The sequence below is a fragment of the Dama dama genome, chromosome 4 (genome assembly GCF_033118175.1).
Source record: "Dama dama isolate Ldn47 chromosome 4, ASM3311817v1, whole genome shotgun sequence".
In the NCBI taxonomy this organism is placed as follows: Eukaryota; Metazoa; Chordata; class Mammalia; order Artiodactyla; family Cervidae; genus Dama; species Dama dama.
In genome coordinates, this window is record NC_083684.1 from 7912539 (window position 1) to 7927120 (window position 14582).

The 14582-nt window shown below is 42.0% G+C and overlaps 1 protein-coding gene and 1 pseudogene across 4 annotated transcripts in view; one reads left to right on the forward strand and one right to left on the reverse strand.

Annotated features, from left to right (window-relative positions):
- Positions 1-14582, reverse strand: part of IL34 (interleukin 34) — a 69679-nt gene that overhangs the window by 22378 nt on the left and 32719 nt on the right. The window lies entirely within an intron of this gene.
- LOC133052469 (RNA-binding protein 4B-like) lies at positions 518-1588 on the forward strand (annotated as a pseudogene).

Here is a 14582-nt window from a genome sequence, read left to right on the forward strand (position 1 = left end):
TCCTGTAGACTTCCCACATTCTGGATTTGGATAATTGCACCCCTGCAATGTCATTTAACATATTTATCTCTGTAATTATAATATTTAGATCAGGAAGCTTCACTGGGCTCAGGCATTATTTTCATAGGAGGTGTTGCATTATATCAGGAGACACAGAAGCTTTGTTTGTCCCACTTTAAAGAGCGAATGTCATGTTCTTTCTCCATGATCCATCCATTATAAAGTTTTCCATCATCGTTTTACCTTTCATCACATACTCAGGATGACAGCCTTGATCCACTGTTTTCTTAGGTGGTGACTTTCTATCTTCTCTTCTACATATACTGCTGTGATTCTTTTATAAAGTAGAACATTCCTTCCTCATCTATTTTCTTAAGATGTGGCCTGGGTAGAAAAAGCAGGATAGAAGCTTGACTCTTGACCCTGGGGCACCAAGGCATGAGTGACGATCACCATTATGCAGGGTTCTCTCTGATGCGGGAGCCACCGCTATTGCCACCAGGAGATTCTTGTCAGGATGATGAAACTGTCCATTGGAAACTTGTCCTAGGAGGCCACAGAGCAGGAGATCCGCTCACTCTTCGAGCGGTGTTGGAAGGTGCTGGAATGTGACAGTATTAAGAACTATGGCTTTGAGCATACAGAGTACAGACAGCAGCTGAGGACGCCACACACAACCGGTCCCACTGCTGGCTGCCTGTGGGTGAACAGCAAGGTGAAAACCAGCCAGGACAAGAGCAAAGCGTCAACCAAGTTGCATGTAGGCAACATCAGTCCTATTTGTACCAACCAATAGCTTCAGGCCAAGTTTGAGGAGTATGGTCCAGGCATCAAATATGACGACATTGTGAAAGATTATGCCTTTGTACACATGGAGTGGGCAGAGGATGCAGTGGAGGCTGACAGGGGCCTTGATAGTTTCCAGGCAAAAGAATTCATGTGCAATTGTCCACCAGCTGCTATGGACTGCCCCTGGGATGGGAGACCGGAGTGGCTGCTGTCAGTGTGGGAAAGAGGGGCACCGGTCAAAAGAGTGCCCAACAGGCCGTACGGGTCACGTGGCGGACTTTACCACGCATATAATGAACAGTATGGAGCGGTGTGCACAGCTTACACCATGGGCTACAGGGAATCCATTTATTACAACGATGCTATCCTCCGGAGCACCTGACTATTGCAAGCGTTCCTGAGTTCACTTTCATGAGGCAGCAGTGGCAGCAGCGTCTCCACACGACTACAGAGAGTGGACCATGTCCCATCTGCCTCAAGTCCAGAACATAGCTGTGACCCGCCGCCTCAGCTCCACTTCTGTTGATCCCGACAGACAGACACCTGTTGCCATACTCAGGCGCTGCTGCGACCACTGCCCACCACTTCCTCCTGAGATGGAGGGGACAGGAGCCCCCTGCGTCCTGCAGCAGGGCTGTGCGCCCCACAGGTGGAGAGGGCTATGGTTACGGGCTAGAGAGTGAGCTGTCTCAAGCTTCCGCAGAGGCATGCAATTCTCTGTGGCATGGCCCAGTACGAACGGGAGCGGTATGCAGGCTGAGCTGGGTACTCAGCCTTTGAAAAGCTGGAGGTAGGATAACTGCAGACTGCAGATCCTCACGCTGCTGTCACATAGGAGAACTTGCTCCGCATGGGCCCCCTTGCGGACATGTTTCCACTGCTTCATGTCTCAGTAAACAGAGGAGTTTGTGACCAACCATGTTTTCTTTCTTTTTTAAAAAAGCTTTTTTCTGTTGTTGTTTATGTATTTTGGCTGCCCCGGGTCTTCACTGCCATGTGGGTTTTCTCCAGTTGTGGCGAGCAGGGGCTCCTCTTCGTTGTGGTGTGTGGGCTTCTCATTGCAGCAGCTTCGCTTGTGGAGCACGGGCTCTGGAGTGCAGACTTCAACAGTGGTGGCTTCTGGGCTCCAGAGCACAGGCTCAGGAGCTGTGGGTCAGGGGCTTAGCTGCTCCGTGGTAGCACGTGGAATCTTCCCAGACCAGAGAAAGAACCTGGGTCCCCTGCATTGGCAGGTAGATTCTCAACCAGGGAAGTCTCTTTGTTTTCTTTTTAATTCTTCTAAGCTGACTTTTTTCTTTTCTCCTGGTACCAGTCCCTGTAGCCTTTCACTCTGACCCTTATATTCTCAGCCTTTGAGCAGCCCTAGGTAAGGATTTTGCTGGCATCCCCTTTCTCCCATACAGTAGAATCCCTCTTATCTTGCTTTCCTTAGATGTTAAACCCTTCTCCCTGTCTACCCGCAACATCTCCTTTCCCTTTAAAATGACATGTATGGAGAAGGAAATGGCAACCCACTCCAGTATTCTTGCCTGGAAAAGTCCATGGACAGAGGAGTCTGGCGGGCTGAAGTCCATGGGATTACATGACTGAACATGTGTGCACGAGGGTGGAGGGAAATGGGTTGGTAGCAATAAAGTGGTAGAACTAAAATTAAAAAAATAAATAAAAATTAAAAAATGATATGTAGAGGGAAGCAAACTTTTTACTTTTCTATGTTATCTCTGAACTCTAACATTGAAGCTAATCCTTTGAAATTGCTAGGACAATTGGGGTTTTGGCTGTTGTTGTTGTTGTTTTTATGTGACCTGTGATTGTGGCATAACATTAGCTGAAATTCAGCCTTGTCTTACTCCACTTTAAGAAAATATATATTTTGACAAATAAATATTTATAACACTTTAAAAAAAAGTATGATTCATTTTCTTTACTTACCAGCTTTCAGAATGAGCTTTTGCCTAACAGCTTCCAAAGGTAATTAATGATGATTTTTCAGTTATCACCTTGAGTTCATTAATTTTTAAAATTTTCGTATTTCAATCCATTAAAGTCAGGTTCAGTCAGTCAGTTCAGTCACTCAGTCGTGTCCAATTCTTTGCAACCCCGTGGAGTGCAGCAGGCCAGGCTTCCCTGTGCATCACCAACTCCCGGAGCTCACTCAAACTCATGTCCATCAAGTCGGTGATGCCATCCAACCACCTCATCCTCTGTCCTCCCCTTCTCCTGCCACCTTCAATCTTTCCCAGCCTCGGGGTCTTTTCCAATGAGTCAGTTCTTCACATCAGGTGGCCAGAGTATTGGAGTTTCAGCTTCAGCATCATTCCTTCTAATAAATATTCAGGACTAATTTCCTTTAGGAGTGACTGGTTGGATCTCCCTTGTAGTCCAAGGGACTCTCAAGAGTCTTCTCCAACACCACAGTTCAAATGTCTTCGGCGCTCAGCTTTCTTTATAGTCCAGCTCTCACATCCATTTATGACTACTGGAAAAACCATAGCTTTGACTAGATGGACCTTTGTTGGCAAAGTAATGTCTCTGCTTTTTAGTATGCTGTCTGGGTTGGTGATAGCTTTTCTTCCAAGGAGCAAGCATCTTTTAATTTCATGGCTGCAGTCACCATCTGCAGTGATTTTGGAGCCCAAAATAATAAAGTCTTTCACTGTTTCCATTGTTTCCCCATCTATTTGCCATGAAGTGATGGGACTGGATGCCATGATCTGTTCTCTGAATGTTGACTTTTAAGCCAGTTTTTTCACTCTCTTCTTTCACTTTCATTAAGAGGCCCTTCAGTTCCTCTTCACTTTCTGCCATAAGGGTGGTGTCATATGCATATCTGAGGTTATTGATATTTCTCCCAGCAATCTTGATTCCAGCTTGTGCTTCATCCAGCCCAGCATTTCTCATGATGTACTCTGCATATAAGTTAAATAAGCAGAGTGACAATATATAGCCTTGATGTACTCCTTTCCCGATTTGGAACCAGTCTGTTGTTCCACATCCAGTTCTAACTGTTGTTTCTTGACCTGCATACAGATTTCTCTGGAGGCAGGTAAGGTGGTCTGGTAGCTCCATCTCTTGAAGAATTTTACACAGTTTGTTGTGATCTACACAGTAAAGGCTTTGGCATAGTCAATAAAGAAGAAGTAGATGTTTTTCTGGAACTCTCTTGCTTTTTGATGATCCAACGGATGTTGGCAATTTGATCTCTGGTTCCTCTGCCTTTTCTAAATCCAGTTTGAACATCTAAAAAGTTCAAGGTTCATGTACTGTTGAAGCCTGGCTTAGAGAATTTTGGGGATTACTTTGCTAGAGTGTGAGATGAGAGCAATTGCACGGTAGTTTGAGCATTCTTTGGCATTGCCTTTCTTTGGGATTGGAATGAAAACTGACCTTTTCCAGTCCTGTGGCCACTGCTGAGTTTTCCAGATTTGCTGGCATATTGAGTGCAGCACTTTCACAGCATCCTCTTTTAGGATTTGAAATAGCTCAACTGGAATTCCATCACCTCCACTAGGTTCGTTTGTAGTGATGCTTCCTATGGCCCACTTGATTTTGCATTCCAGGATGCCTGGCTCTAGGTGAGTGATCACACCATCGTGGTTATTTGGGTCGTGAAGATCTTCTGGGTGTTCTTGCCACCTCTTGAACAAAGTCAGGTTCACTGAGCTATAACTGATATACACTAAAGTTCACCCTCTTTGATGAATTTCAACAATTACTCACACCAATACATTATTCAATTTATGGAACATTTCTATCACCCAAAAAAAGTCCCCTGTATCCTTTAGCAGTCAGTCCTCTTCCCCACCCTACACATCTGGCAATCATTTAATGTCTGTTCCTGAAGTTTTATTTTTTCCAGATTATTATATAAATGGAATCATATAGTATGTTGCTATTTCTGTCCTGTCTTCTTTCACTCAGCTAAAAGGTCAGGGATCCTTCCGTGTTGCTAAGTCTATCAGTAGCCTCTTACTTTTATTACTGAGTAGTTTTCCATCGTTCTAGGTGTTTGCAAGTATAAATAAGGCTGTATTGTACATTTGCATACAGGTCTTTCTGTGGATATATGTTTTTATTTTTCTTAGGTAAATACCTAGGAGTGAGTGGCTGGGTGATAGCCTAACATTTAAACAATAAGACATTGCCAACCTATTTTCCAAAGTGGGTGGTTGTTATTCTTTTTAACATTCAAATTATTTCATCATTTGGTGAGTGGGAGCTCCTTGCAGTGGGTCCTGTCCTATCCACATGACTCCAGGAGTCTTCAGGAGCTTCCTTGCTTTCAGTCATGACAGGGGTTTCCTGGCTTATTGTGTACATTTTCTGCCTCAGACTAGATAGAAATCAGCTACTTTTCCATGGAATTCTTTTAGTGGGAATGGTACTTAGAAACCACAATCTGAACACTACAGTGCTCCTTACTCCTGGGTTTCAATGTTTACAGGCCTTTTCAGGTGGATAGACCTAGGAAATTCATATTTTTTAGAAACAAAAATATTCATTATTTTGTAGATAAATCACTAGAATCATAAAGCTTTTAAATTCTTTAGATTTTTTTTTTGCATCTCTTCTGTGCTGAAAATCTTGTTTCTTAATCACATTTAAGATAATTATTTTCTTTGTCCTTTCACATATTATTACTACTGTTTCAACACAGTAACACTGATGTTTTAACAATAAAACAAGTCTGTGAAGTTTAATGTTTTTTGTGGTTCTTTCTTAGATTATATTTTCAAAATAATGGGAATGTACAGTCAAAAAATCAAGCATTTCTGTTTCTTATTTTTAAAGATTTTTAAAATTTTGTGTTTTAATTATATAAAACATATCATTTCCAAGTAAAAACTAAATGATGAAAGTCATATTCAGAAAGCTATATCTTTCTCCCCCCTTATTTCTCCCTCCCTGATAAAACAATTTCATTAGTTTTTGGTTATCCTTACATTGGTTACATTTTTAAAAAACAAGCATATTTTTCATATTTCCTCTCTTTGCCCACAAAGGTGGCATTTTACCCATATTCCTTTGCACTCTGCATTTTTTTAAATTTATTTATTTTTAATTGAAGGATAATTGCCTTTTGATATTGTGTTGGCTTCTGCCATACCTCAACATGAAGCAGCCATAGGTATTCATATGCCCCCTCTTGCATCTTGCTTTTTAGAAACTATTTTAAAATAAAATATAGAAGTAACAGAAAACAAATATATAGTTTAATGAATTATTATAAGATAATCAAATCTTATATCTACCATGAAATCAAGGAACAGAACCTAGTAGGCCACTCCAGAAGGCTCTCCATGAGTCCCATCTCACTTACCAAAAAGTAACCACCATCCTGATTATTACAGAAACATTTGTTGGGTTTCTTTTTGGTTTTATCAACCAAGTGTGCTTCCCTAGACAGTAAAGGTTTTAATTTGCCCATTTTTAAAATTCATGTATCTTTTAATCCTCTTTTAGCTCACAGGATTTCCCCTCCATCCCATTCTTCCCTTTACAATTCATCTGTTAAAGAACCCAGGATAGGAACGTCCCTGATGGTCTACTGGGTAAGACACCAAGCTGCTACGGCAGGGTACCTGGGTTCAATTCCTGGTCAGGGAACTCGATCCCACGTGCAGCAATGAAGCCCCAGCACAGCCAAATAAATAAAAACAAATTAAAAAAAAAAGAACCCAGGACACATGTCCAAGAGTGTCCCCAGTCCAGCTTTGCTGGTTGTGTATTCATGGTGCAATTCAACACGCTCCCCTGTCCTGTGCTTCTGCACACTGGGGATTGGATCAGACTCAAGTTTAAATCCTTTGTCACAACTTCAGGCGGTGCCAGGTCCACTCTTCCCTGGTGTTGGTAGCTACTGATGCTTAATGTCTAGACTCAATATGAATTAATGGGTTCATTAATTCATAACCCTTGAAAGGGTTGCTACGTGTGATATTCTCACTCACACTGCCATCTGATCAAGCCTTTTCCCATGAGGCAAGCAGAGTCAGTAGCAGATTGGCAGCTTTGCCAAGATGTCTGATATGACATATGATATGTCACAATATGACATATGGTGCTTTCTTCCCACATCTGACCTCTCTATGAAATCAGAAAGTCTCCAGCCTTCTGTGGTCTGTTTTCAAATACCGGCTTCTCAGAAAAGGACTGGCTGGCGACCAGACATGCACGGCCTTTACCCTTGTGATCCAAAGCCACCTGAATGATTTTATCAACTGAGACTCACTCCTGGGTCCACAGACCAAATGCTTGGAGCAGGCGGCACACTTCTGACAGGTGCTGCATGTATACAATCCGTGTCAGCACATCTGGGAAGCTTGGCACTACACCAGATCCCTAGGGCATCTCCCAAGCTGGAGACTGTCTTAGGCGAAGCAAAACATGGAAACCTGCCTGCCGACAGGAGCCCTGAAACAGGAAGATGCATGACTCAGCGTGTCCTTAGAAGCAGGTGTCTAGCACAGCACTATTTGGGTCATAGCTACATATTTGAGATATGTTTCTCTATATTCATTCAACTTTTTACTTAAATTCATTTGTAAAGAAAACTCCACAACACTAACGTTGAGAGAAAAACAGTTCTCACTCGCCAAAATGAGAAGCTAACATCAAGGAAAGTAAAATAACATAAGTTCAAGTGAGAAAGCATTGCCTGCAGAGCTAGGGAAGTGCTCTCTTTTTTGGAAAGGGAGTATTAGCAAGGACTTCTGTTGTTTGTTTTTGGCCGTGAGGCTTGTGAGATCTCAGTTTCCCAACCCCAGGTACTGAACCTGGGCTCTAAGCAGTGAAATCAGAGTCCTAACCACTGGACCTCCAGGGAGTTCCCTAGCAAGGCTTATAGAGGTGTTTGAAATACAATAGCACCAGCATGAGTCTTTCTCCCAGAGCAGTCCTTCTCAACCTGGAGGTGACATTTGGCAATGTCTCACATTCTTGCCTGGAGAATCTCAGTGACGGGAGCCTGGTGGGCTGCCGTCTATGGCGTCGCACAGAGTCGGACACGACTGACGTGACTTAGCAGCAGCAGCAGCAGAGATAACTCTGGTTGTCACAAGCGGGAGTGGGGGCACTATGGGCACTTAGTAATGGGTGGAGGCCAGGATGCTGTAAACATTCTACCGTGTACAAGGCAGCCGCCCTGCAACAAAGAATTTTTCAGCCCCCATACGTCAATGGTTCTGAGACTGAGAAATCCTGTCCTAGAGAAGAAGAGTTGAAAAAGAACTGAAAAGAAATGTCCTCACTCTGAAATTCAATGTTATTTAATGTAGGATACAAGGACCCTGTTACACCATCCAGCATTAACTAATGGCACACAACCCACACTTAGAGAAAGCTTTCTAAATGACGCAAAGCCTTGGAACCAAAGCACTAGTGCTAAAAGAACACTGCTATCAGAAAACGGAGAGAAGTCCGCAGACCCAGCCGCTGGGTCACGCTGCACTGCATGCTGCTCTCACAGTCAACATCCACCAAGGACCTAGTACGTGCTGGCACTGTCCTGGCAACTGGTAAGTTGTGATTCCAGTAAGACGGATGCAGGCCAGTGGGGAAGGCAAACAGGTAAATAAATGAGTAGAAAACAGTATCATTGAAAAGTGTGTTCAGCTAAAGGAAGATGAAAAACCACCAACTGCTGGGGGGTGCAGTGAGGTGTTGCTGGGGGGGTGCCAGAGAAAGCGATGATTTCAGTTCTTAACCCTCCCGAGGAGATCCTGCTGGTTAGAAGCAGAGCTAATTCTAAAGCAATGCATAGCTTCTGGCTTCTGGTAGGGTATATGCTTCTGACACTAACTGTAGAATGGATTAAGATCTGTAAATATACTCTAAAGTAATTTTAAAGGAAAAAAAAAAGCAGTACACTTGGAATATCCACTGCATTGCTGTTTACACTTCAAGAAGGAGAACTAGAAACAACCCAAATGCCAAACAACAGGAAGGCACTTAGCATGACCTGAGAACCAATGGCTGTTTATTGAGTCCTGACCATGTGCCAATGAGCTTACGGATATCCTGTGTAGCAAAATGATTACACCTTTTTCTCCTTGTAGCAACTGTGAGAATTAATCCTCCCATCCCCTGAGAAAAGCCAGACTCAGAGAAGACATGAAAAGGGAGTCTTTTCAACCAATGCTGTAGAAACTACCGGAAATTCTTATTTTTAAAAATATATATCTATTTATTTGGCTGTATCAAGTCTTCATTGCAGCATACAGACTCTGAGTTGTGGTATATGGGATCTAGCTTCCTGCCCAGGGACCGACCTCAGGCCCCCAGCATTGGGAACACAGAGTCTTAGCCACTGGACCACCGAGGAAGTCCCGGAAATCCTTATTTTTTAAAAAAATTAAGCATAACCCTAAAAAAATATAAAATAAGCATAGCCCTTACCTCACACTATGCAAACAATAACTTGAAATGGATCATAGATGTAATTGTAAAACCTAAAACTAAATAAATTCTAGGAGAAAATATTTGTGACTTTGAACTGGGCAAAATTTTCTTATATTTGACTCAAAAGCACAAACCATTTTAAAAAAATGGTGTTGTGGATGAGGAATAACAGGAATAAGTTAGAATAATACCATTATCAGAGTATTTGTTTTTATAGTTATCATCTATTATGGCAAATGATATGGATCTCCCATTTGTGGTAGTGATATAATGATTCCCTTTTAAATAAATGTGTCTAGGTTTCCAAAATGTGAATGACCCTAAGGAAAAAAATGTGCAGGTAAGATACTGACTCTGAAGCTAGAACCTTGTGTTCAAATTCTGGCTCCATCTTGCCTTGGGCAACGTGAGCATTCTCGTCTTCCCTCAGACTCCTCATCTGTAGAATGGCCTTGAGACAAAACTCTGACCTCAAAGGGTTATGGGAGTATTTACCAAGTTTCCATATATAGAAAACTTAGAACATGGGATGGTATGCAGGAGCTCAGTATTTACTATAATAATTATTATTCACTATTATAAAAGGCAGCAAAGACGTGTCTTGGAAAACTGAAGCTTTTTCTTTTATTCCTGAATTATTCCCTTTATTGCTATTGCTTTAGCACCATCAATAGAGATCTGTGAGGAAAATACTTAATTGTGAAAGAAAGAAAGAAATCCAGTGTGGAACTAGTCACGTGGGACCCCTGAACATTCTGAACAGCTCCTGAAAGCTGCTGATGTCCTTCTGAAGGACTCCAACCTCCGACCTTCAAACTCTGACCTCCAATGAGCAAGGAGACTCAAGAGTGAAAGACCAGAGTGTGGAGGGCTCAAACTTCTGCTATTCTTAGAAAAAAGTGACAGCTGACAAAGGGACTCCAGCAGACCTTTGTGCCCAAAAACTTCCTTGGAGCAACACAACCAAAAAGAAGCAGATCAGTAGCTGGAGGGCCTTGAGCTCTACAGCTCATGGATAGAAACGTGAGCAGAGGTCTACCCTCTCTATGCACCAAAGAAAATACTGCCAAGAAAGTAACCAAGATCATGAGAATATGGAGCAACTGGAGCTCTGACACACTACCCTTGGGGGCCTACAATCATTCTGGAAGACTGTCTGGCAATACTAATAAAATGAGCTATATACCTGCTGTACGAAGCAGCAATTCTACTCCTAATATCAACTTAGAAAAATCAAGACCGATGTGCTCAAAAACAAAAAAAGAATATGCATTGCTACTATATTCATATCATGAATTATATGCAGTCCCAAAAGTTGAAAATGATTCAAATGCTCATCAACAGGAGAATGGATATACAAATCTGGTATAATCACACAGTGGAAGACTGCTCAGCAAGAAAAAGGAACAAACTAGTGATCCATGCGACAACATGGACGACTCTCAAAAACACTGCCAGTAAAAGACAACAGACACCAAAGAGCACATGCTACATAATTCCATTTATTTGAATGCAAGAATAATCTGCAGCTACAGAGTCAGGACAGAAAGGGGCATGAGCAAATTCACAGTGACAGAAATATCCTGGTTCTTGAATGGGGCAGTGGTCACCTGGGTATACACAATTGTCAAAAGCCATCTTAACTGGGAGGAATACTGTCCCCCCCAAAATTCATGTCCACCAGAATCTTAGAATGTGACCTTATTTGGAAATAGGGTCTTTGCAGCTGTAATTAGTTAAATTAGAGTGAGGCCCTATCAGGTTACAGAAGGCCCTCATCCAAGGACTGATGTCTTTATAAGAAGAGAAAACAGACACCCAAGGAGAAGACAACGTGATGATCAGAGATGAGAAAAATAGGTCCACAAGCCATGGTGGCTGCAAGCAATCACCAGGAGCCAGGAAGAGGCAGTGAAAGGTCAAGAAAATCATGGCCTTGTGGACACCTTGATTCTGGGTTTCCAGCTTCCAGACCCGTGAGAGAATGCACTTTTTTTCTCTTAAAGCCACCAAATTTGTGGTACTTTGTTACAGAGCCCCAGGAAACTAATACACCATCAAATAATGTTTAAAGTCTGTGCCTTTTAAGTAATTTTACTACAGCTTTAAAAATTGCAAATAACTCATCGGAAACAGCAAATTGGGGATGAGGGTTTCAACCTGGTTTCTGTTTCACCATATTAGACAGAATACCTGAAGGAGAGCCAGACCCTGCTGCTCAGAATCCACACTTAATGAGAGAAGCCAGGCATTGCCCAAGGGGTCTCTCCCTCCCAATGGCTCTCCCTTTTACAATCAACCACTATCTGCATCTGTTTCCTCTGCCCACAGCAAAATGCCTCTTTCGTTCTCTCAAACACAAATATTTGGGTACTGTAGGCAATACTACCCAGGAGAGCCACTGTGCGGATGCCCCATTCAAAAATGAACCAACCCACTTCTCAGGGAGCACCAAGCGTCAGAATTAAAGGCTGCAGAAAAGCCTGGTTAGGGACCAAGCGCCTTAACCCAACTTTTCAGTAACTCACAGATTGATTATCTGAAATGCCAACCTTTAAGAATCTTTGATTCCTTTGCTTTCTGTAGCCCAGACACTTAGAAAATGGGACTTTTTATTTCATTATTTTGCTTCATCTTAGAAGACCCTGACCCTGCGTGGGAAAACCACCTAAGGGTTGGAATCTGCGATATCTGCTCGCGTTTACCGATCCTGGACTTCATCACTGACTCCCTCAGGCTTGTCTCAATAGGCGATTCTGTCAGCAACCAAGGCCTTCTGTTCAATGATGGGTTTTACTTCCAATTCCAGGGCTTTTGTCTATGAAATCTGCAGTGTTCAATACATTGCTCCATTAAAAGCTCTGCCTATTGTAATTTTATTTCAACAATCATTTATTAAAAGCTCTGCCTATTATAATTTCAATAATCATAACATTGGTTTTAAATGTTAATAAAACAGTATACCTAAAAAAAAAAAAAAAAAAGAAGACGACCCTGACCCTGAGAACTTTTCACTTGTCTAAGGACACCTGCAGATATCTGCATGAGGATTGGGGTCAGCAAAAGTCAGGAAGATCACTGAATGTAAAGACCACCTGGTCCAATCCCCACTGGATGCTCCAATACCCATTCCGGCTCCCCCATATTTATGGCTGCGGAATTTGCCAGGCATGAACTGACTGATTCCACACAACAAGGCTAGAGATAGAACCACTATTATCTTTATTTTTTGTCTGCAGAAACTGAGGACCAGAGGTGTGATATAACTCGTCTGAGGTCACACAGTAGTACACAGAGGAAGATCTGAGCCCAGACAAACTGGCCTGGAAATCTTAACCACCAGGCTGCACTGCCAAGTGGACGCCTCTTTCGATTGGGCACTGCATTCCCCAGTGACTGAGAACCCAAAGGTTTGTTATAGATCCAGAGCTCCTTCAACGTTTTTCCCTTCTCGAAAACCATTAGAGCAGTGAGTCCCAAGGTCCATTGGGACATCCTCTAAAGCACTATATAAACAAAACTGAGTGGAACAGGATTAAGGTTGTTTAATTTTGTTTTGGGAGTTTTGGAATGTTTTGTTTTATTTTGAGATGAAAGCTAACCAAACAACTACAGAGCTAAACCGAAAAAGACTAAGATCAGAATCGGGCATTTTTTCCCAACTTGACGCAAAACCATAGTTGCTGTTTTCTTTTTTGCTTTTTTCTTTTGGTGGCATTATGCAGCTTGCACAACCCTAGTCCCCGGCCAGGATCAAACCTGTGCACATGCAGTGAAAGCAGGCCTAACCGCTGGACTAGGGACTCACCAAACCCCAGCTTCTATTGTCCACTGCACCAGGAAGGGGTTTGGAGCTGGGCTTCCCAAAAGAGAATCAAACAAAGGGCGCCTTACCTTGCAGGCGGACTCTGTACTGTCTGAGCACCAGGGAAGCCCTTAGAAAAGGACGCTTCCGCCCATACGTACCATATTCCTGACTCTGTACATGTCCAGAGATCCTCTCCAGAGGAGTCCATAGTAGTTGTTGACTCAAAGAAGATCCTCCAGTAGGGTGGCACGCACACGAAAAGACCAAAAGGAGGGAATTCCCTGGAAGTCCAACGGTTAGGACTCGACACTCTCACTGCTGTGGCCCAGGGCCATCCCGACCAGGGACTGAATCTGTGCCATGGCTGTTAAAGCCCAGAATCCTAACTACTAACCCACCAAGGAGCTCTCAGAAACTTAACGTAATGATAGACCCCAGGAAATCCATAAATGTTGAATAAGCATTTAACAAAAAACACATTCAGTTCAGTTCAGTTCAGTTGCTCAGTCGTGTCCGACTCTTTGCGACCCCATGAATCGCAGCACGCCAGGCCTCCCTGTCTATCACCAACTTCCAGAGTTTACTCGAACTCATGTCCATCGAGTCGGTGATGCCACCTAGCCATCTCATCTTCTGTCGTACCCTTCTCCTCTTGCCCCAAAACACACTATCCTGATTAAAAATCCTTAAGTAGGATTCAGTGGATAATTCCTTAATATGATAAAATATATAAATCTCAGTTATAAGCCAGCATTCTGCTTAACTAGAAAACAACAGGTACTCTTTTGCCCCCTTCTGATACCTATGTCAGCAGCTTTCTCTATCTCCTTTATACTTTAATAAAACTTTATTACACACACACAAAAAAAACATGACAAACTAGCAAATATAATAATAAAAGCAGATTCACAAAAAAAAAAAAAGAAAACAACAGACACACTCCAACTAAAGAGAGAAATAATACATCTGTGTGTACTATCACTGCACAGGAGGTACTAGCCACCGCAACTAGATACACTAAAGAAATGAGAGACAAAATAATTGGATGAAAGGATACAATGGACAGCATGGTGACTATAATTAATAATACTGTACTAAAAGCAACTGAAAGTTGCTAAAAGAATAAATCTTTAAAAGTTCTTGTTATAGAAAAAATTATAACCACTTGTGGTGATGTTAACTAACTTATTGTGGTAATCACTTCATAGATATACATATAGCAGATCATTATGTTTGTATCCTAAAATGAATACAATGTTAAATGTCAATTATATCTCAATAAAAAACTAAAAAAGAACTGGATGGAAGGAGGTAAAATTATTTCTAATTATAGATGAAATAATTATAAGCCTAAAATGGCTACAAGAATCAGCTAAGAAACTACTACAAACAATAGCCAGTTAGAAAAGACTCCATAAAAAATATCTATCTAGGAATAAACCTATCAAAAAACATGCAAGATACATACTAAAAAACTGTAAATAATACTAAAGGACACAGAAGATTTAAACAAATGGAAAGCTACACCATGTTCCTGGATAAGAACAATCAACATCATCAATATGTCCATTTTCTAAAGTTAATG